Below are 7,585 nucleotides of genomic sequence, written 5' to 3'. Positions count from 1 at the left end.
ATCACTCTGTCCTTCAGAATTGCATATCAGTTTACGTGATCAGGAGAATGCGGGCAAATTATTGTATCTTGCTTGAATACCTGAAAAGGAAAATCAAGTGTCATGAGTTCAAGGCCACTGTTCATGCGTGTGTAATAATTTTGCAGAAGAGCTAACTTATGTAAATGTGACTACATAACTCTCTCCATGGCAGCTTGTATAGTTCAATTTTTATGCACTGCCTTGCTGCATACAGGGTGAACTTAAGTCTACCACTAACACTACCTGACTACAGAGAATTATCCCAGCATAAAGATAAGCGTGCAATGTTTGCCATTATAAGCTCAGTTAGTACACTAGTCTATTTATCCATGAGTTTATCAACAATTATTCATCAACTTCAGTTCCGTTCCTTTTATTCGTTATTAATCAAATGTGGTACGGCACGACGCGATGTATTATCCTTGGGGATGTGTGATTGTGTGTGTGGGGGGGGGGGAGGTGGCGTGAAGGTTATGTTAAGGATACACTTCCTATAGGAATATCCGATTCCACGTTTTCTTAACTATTTTGTTTTGTTGTTGATCGGTAAATATAAAGAATTACTTGAAATTTGTGATTATGTATGTGTTCACTGTATTGTGAGTATAAATTATGCTTGTATAATTGTGTATGTAGTAAAAATTGTATCATTTATAATGTGTACATGTACATGAATATATGTGAGTTTATGCATGTATGTAGATATTCCTATGTGCACGCCTATGTACCAACAAAAAGAATTTCCTAAATGAACAATAAATGAATCTGAAATCTGAAATCGGAATGCCATGACGTCTTTAGCAAGACATTTTATCGCTAAAGCTGCTCTAATTCCACTGAATGGTTACGAAACAAAACAAAATAGAACAGAAAACAGCACGCATAAAACTAGACAGTTTTAACAGAACTCTAAAATGAACATTTTGATATTACTGCCTGCAAGCCTACATTATAAGACATGGCTATACAACCAAAAACATAACAGATACAAGAAATTAGATGAAGAGTAATATCGAGAGTAAGGCCTTGGTCGAGAACATTGTGGATATTTCAAATCATGCTTTACGATGATGTTTTAACTCACCATTTTCCACGTGGTAGGAATCTGCGAGGTCTTGATATTATGAAGTGGACAAAATAATTTTGAAGTCAGAGTTGCAGTAAGCCGCTACGAAAAGCCTCAGAAGAGCTGATCTGCTATGGAAATGGAATTTGCGCTAGATGCTCAGCTCAAACACGCATCGAACGAGCTGTACAATGAGCCATCTGGGAGTCAACTTATGTGCACATAAGTTTGCACGACTCAACAATTCATTGAATTCATAAATCATGTTCAAGAAAAGAATGAACATGCCCACACCAGGTGACCAAATTACTGGGTCCGTGAATTGACACTCTAGGAAACATCCATGTCATTATTTTGCATCGAATGTATTCTATGGATTAATAGGCGTTAAAAAAAAAATCCACTTATGATTCTTAATAATTCAGTAACTATATATCAGATAACACTATCATTGATATGGGAGATAGTTGTATAGTGTACAATTTCGTTGGAGGTGGTTTAAAACACAAATCAGTTTCATGAAATCCATGATCAATTTCACAGTTAGGTTACAGATTTTGCTCTATTTCCAACCCTCTGTACAAAATTTTCACTTTGCACAGGGGTCAATGGGTGTGTATGGGAGTATGTGGTTAACACCCTGACATTGGTGTTGAACAATAGCCAGGGTTTTAATGCTTTATTATTTATTCATGAGAAATTCCACTATCACAGCTAGTCTTTATTCATTCTAAAATGTGGTGTTTGCAAGCACACGGAAACATGTGCTTACATTTTTCATGTGCATGCATTTTACCCTTAGGCTTTACCGTGCATGAATCCATGAAAAAAAAGGGGAAAAAATCAACCCTTACAAATAAATCGTGTAGTTTGCACCCTTATATATCCGCGAGTTTGCTCTCTAAATGATTTTAGTTTATCATTTCCTTTACGTTCACTTGATAAAATATGCATACATAAAATGTGACAATGGTATGAATAAAATGACAATGTGACAAACAAACAAACAAAGCAAACAAACAGCAAAAGATATCAAGTGAAGGGGTGAGTGAGAAGCTAATTGGCCTTATTTAAAACTAATCCCGGAAAAGTAAATACATTGTATATACAGAGAAAAACATTGGCACACACACACACACAAACACACACACACTCACACATACACACACATGCATACACAGACAAAAACATCGACCAGTGCATATTAGCAATACACAAGATGTCATTTTCACAAACACACCCTATCTTGCTAGTCTCTTATAAATTCGTAAAATGATATTGGTAACTTCCAGAAAACCTTTCAAGTAAAATACGTTTTAAAGCTTCCTTAAAACTTTGTACCGTTTTCTTACATTTCACATCAGAGTGGATGGAATTCCAGATTTGAGGGCCTTGAAAAAATATTGACTTTTTTTTTCTGTCCCGAGATCGAGTCGCAACGAAAATCTTTAGCGTGTAGTAGGGTTTGATTCCATCATCGCACAGTAAGCATGCAGGGAATGCTGTGACATATTCCATTTCGATTGGTCAATACCAGACGAGCAGTCAAGTATTCTTCGTTAGCTTGTTCGCAGACCCTTTCATCAAAGACTCAACTTCATTTAAAGATGCTCCGATGAATGATTATGAAATTATGGGAGAACATCAAGTTTTATGATGTCTTTAAAAAAACATGTACATAGTAGCACCACGACGGTATGCAATATTGTATTCAAGTGTCAATCAACACCATATGGGTCTTTCTTTGAGACTTGTTATGGGCTCAATATTGCACCTTAGCAAGAATGAGCCACAAACAGGAAGATATGTCTTTGTAATGGTAATTACGTTTCGACATCCCAACCAATAAGAGATAGGTTAGGTGAATGTTAAAGACACGGGGATACACGAATAGAAATTGCTCAAAAAATGAAATAAAACGAACATTATTCTAATAGGCATGCCTTGGCAGTATTCTGATGTTTCTATTGATAGAGAATTCTATTTGAAGATTCATATCAGTTTGCTTTGTCAGAATCATGAGGAAAAGTGATAAAATAAACCGGCTATCCAGGGTACAGATTAAACACTTTCACATGAAACAGCTCTGATTAACACTTTTGCACAATAATATTTCTGTTCAGAATTGACTTTTGTTTTATATGTTTTTATCTTAAAGTATAGGATTTCATTTGAAGCAAAATATAGCCAAAATTATGTAAACGTCCAAAATGAATCTTCAGATTGCTCAGTGAGACGGCGGCATCGAATCCCGATCAGCGAAGGCACAAATGCACCTGTTGAATTGTTTTGTACAGCAATAGAAATCTGACGACTATTTGAATAATTACATCCAGTTGGAACTTCATCTGTTAAACCTCCTAGGTTATGTGTACAATGTGATTGGTCAATACCAGACAAGCAATCAGGTATTCTACTTTTGTTTTTTTAGTAGACCCCTTTCATCATGGACTCAACTTAATTTGAAAATATACTCTCGATGAATGATTATAGAATATGAAAGATATTTAAGTTTCCTGATATCAAAAAATCTATGTTCATAATATCAGCACAAGGATATGTAATATTGCATTTTAGTGCCGAGCAACACCATAGGATGGCCTTTGTTTTGAGACTAGTTTGGGGCGTAATATTGCACCGTCAATGACCGTGGCAAGATCGAACCCAAAATGAACCATATAAGAAGCAAAGTTCCACCATTTTCTCAAATCGTGTAGTTTGCACCCATTTTCGCGACTTCGAACCCTTCTAGCTCCCTTATTGAACCTTTTTTTCTTAGTGTGTATCTTTCTTGAATACCTGAAAAGGAAAATCAAGTGTCATGAGTTCAAGGCCACTGCTCATGCGTGTGTAATAATTTTGTAGAAGAGCTGACTTATGTAAATGTGACTACATAACTCTCCCCATGGCAGCTTAATGTATAGTTCAATTCTTATGCACTGCCTTGCTGCATACAGGGTGTACTTAAGTCCACCACTAACACTACCTGATTACAGAGAATTATCCCAGCATAAAAATGAGCGTGCAATGTTTGCCATTATCAGTTTAGTTAGTACACTGGTCTATTTATCCATAAGTTTATCAACAATTATTCATCAACTTCCGTTCCTTTTATTCGTTATTAATCAAATGTGGTATGGCACGACGCGACGTATTATCCTTGGGGATGTGTGTGTGTGTGTGGTGGGGGGGGGGGGAGCGGGCGTAAGGGTTATGTAAAGGATACACTTCCTATATAGGAATATCCGATTCCACGTTTTCTTAAATATTTTGTTTTGTTGTTGATCGGTAAATATAAAGAATTATTTGAAATTTGTGATGATGTATGTGTTCACTGTGTTGTGAGTATAAATTATGCTTGTGTAAGTGTGTATGTAGTGAAAATTGTATCATTTATAATGTGTACATGTACATTAATATGATATATTATATTACATAAACTAACATAGTTTATGCATGTATGTAGATATTCCTATGTGCACGCCCATATACCAACAAAAAGAATTTTCTAAATGAACAATAAATGAATCGGAAATCGGAAATCGGAAATCGGAATACCATGACGTCTTTAGCAAGACATTTAATCGTTAAAGCTGATCTAATTCCACAGAATAGTTACGAAACAAAACAAAATAAAACAGAAAACAGCACGCATAAAACTAGCCAATTTTAACAGAACTCTAAAATGAACATTTCAATATCACTGCCTACAAGCCTACATTATAAGACATGGCTATACAACGGAAAAACATAACAGATAGCCTACAAGGAATTTGATGAAGGGTAATATCGAGAGTAAGGCCTTGGTCAAAACATTGTGGATATTTCAAATCATGCTTTACGATGATGTTTTAACTCACCATTTTCCACGTATTAAGAATCTGCGGGGTCTTGATATTATGAAGTGGACAAAATAATGTTGAAGTCAGAGTTGCAGTAAGCCGCTACGAAAAGCCTCAGAAGAGTTGATCTGCCGTGGAAATGGAATTGGCGCTAGATGCTCAGCTCAAACACGCATGCACGAGCTGTACAATGAGCCATCTGGGAGTCAACTTATGTGCACATAAGTTCGCACGACTCAACAATTCATTGAATTCATAAATCATGTTCAAGAAAAGAATGAACATACTCACACCAGGTGACCAAACGACTGGGTCCGTGAATTGACACTTAAGGAAACATCCATATCATTATTTTGCATCGAATGTATTCTATGGATTAATAGGCGTTTAAAAAAAAAACATTTTCCACTTTTGATTCTTAATAATTCTGTAACTATATATCAGATAACACTGTCATTGATATGGGTGATAGTTGTATAGTGTACAATTTTGTTGGAGGTGGTTTAGAACATAAATCAGTTTCATGAAATCCATGATCAATTTCACAGTTAGGTTACAGATTTTGCTCTATTTCCAACCCTCTGTACAAAATTTTCACTTTGCACAGGGGTCAATGGGTGTGTATGGGAGTATGTGGTTAACACGCTGACAATGTTGTTGAACAATGGCCAGGTTTTGAATGCTTTATCATTTATTCATGAGAAATTCCACTATCACAGCTAGTCTTTATTCATTCTAAAGTGTGGTGTTTGCAAGCACATGAAAACATGCGCTTACATTTTTCATGTGCATGCATTTTGCCCTTAGGCTTTACCGTGCATGAATCCATGAAAAAAGGGGAAAAAAATCAACCCTTAAAAATAAATCATGTAGTTTGCACCCTTATATATCCGCGATTTTGCTCTCTAAATGATTTTATTTTATCATTTCATTTATTTTCACTTAATAAAATATGCATACATAAAATGTGACAATGGTATGACAAGTATAAAATGACAATGTGACAAACAAACAAACAAAGCAAACAGCAAAAGATATCAAGTGAAGGGGTGAGTGAGAAGGTAATTGGCCTTATTTAAAACTAATCCCGGAAAAGTAAATACATTGTATATACAGAGAAAAACATTGGCACACACACACTCACACTCACACATACACACACATGCATACACAGACAAAAACATGGACCAGCGCACATTAACAATACGCAAGATGTCATTTTAACAAACACACCCTATCTTGCTAGTCTCTTATAAATTCGTAAAATGATATTGGTAACTTCCAGAAAACCTTTCAAGTAAATACGTTTGAAATCTTTCTTAAAACTTTGTACCGTTTTCTTACATTTCACATCAGAGTGGATGGAATTCCAGATTTGAGGGCCTTGAAAAAATATTTACTTTTTTTTTTTTTTGGGCTGTTCCGAAATCGAGTCGGAACGAAAATCTTTAGCGTGTAGTAGGGTTTGACTCCATCATCGCACAGTAAGCATGCAGGGAATGCTGTGACATATTCCATTTTGATTGGTCAATACCAGACGAGCAGTCAGGTATTCTTCGTTAGCTTGTTCGCAGACCCTTTCATCAAAGACTCAACTTCATTTAAAAATGCTCCGATGATTGATTATGAAATTATGGGAAAACATCAAGTTTTATGATGTCTTTAAAAAAAGAACATGTACATAGTAGCACCACGACGGTATGCAATATTGTATTCAAGTGTCGATCAACACCATATAGGTCTTTCTTTGAGACTAGTTATGGGCTCAATATTGCACCTTAGCTAGAATGAACCACAAACAGGAAGATATGTTTTTGTAATGGTAATTACTTTTCGACATCCCAACCAATAAGAGATAGGTTAGGTGAATGTTAAAGACACGGGGATACACGAATAGAAATTGCGCAAAAAAAAATGAAATAAAACGAACATTATTCTAATAGGCATGCCTGGGCAGTAATCTGATGTATCTATTGATAAAGAATTCTATTTGAAGATTCATAGCAGTTTGCTTTGTCAGAATCATGAGGAAAAGTGATAAAATAAACCGGCTATCCAGGGTGCAGTTTAAACACTTTCACATGAAACAGCTCTGATTATGATTAACTTTTGCACAATAATATTTCTGTTCAGAATTGACTTTTGCTTTATATGTTTTTATCTTAAAGTATAGGATTTCATTTCATTTAATAGATAAACAAGCAAAATATAGCCAAAATAATGTTAACGTCCAAAATGAATCTTCAGATTGCTCAGCGAGACGGTGGCATCGAATACCGATCAGCGAAGGCACAAATGCACCTGTGGAATTGTTTTGTACAGCAATAGAAATCTGACGACTATTTGAATAATTACAGCCAGTTGGAACTTCATCTGTTAAACCTCCTAGGTTATGTGTACAATGTGATTGGTCAATACCAAACAAGCAATCAGGTATTCTACGTTAGTTTTTTTTTTTTTTAGTGGACCCCTTTCATCATGGACTCAACTTAATTTGAAAATATACTCTCGATGAATGATTATAGAATATGAAAGAAAATTAAGTTTGCTGATATCAAAAAATATATGTTCATAATATCAGCACAAGGATATGTACACTGTTAGAACGCTGTGTAAAATTTCGTTGTTTAAAATATTGTTGTTTAAAATTCTAAAC

This window comes from Diadema antillarum, unplaced genomic scaffold (assembly GCF_040938485.1).
Source record: "Diadema antillarum isolate AM-2024a unplaced genomic scaffold, OU_Dant_1.0 seq00000732_RagTag, whole genome shotgun sequence".
NCBI classification, from domain to species: Eukaryota; Metazoa; Echinodermata; class Echinoidea; order Diadematoida; family Diadematidae; genus Diadema; species Diadema antillarum.
Note: the sequence above shows the minus strand (reverse complement) of the source record.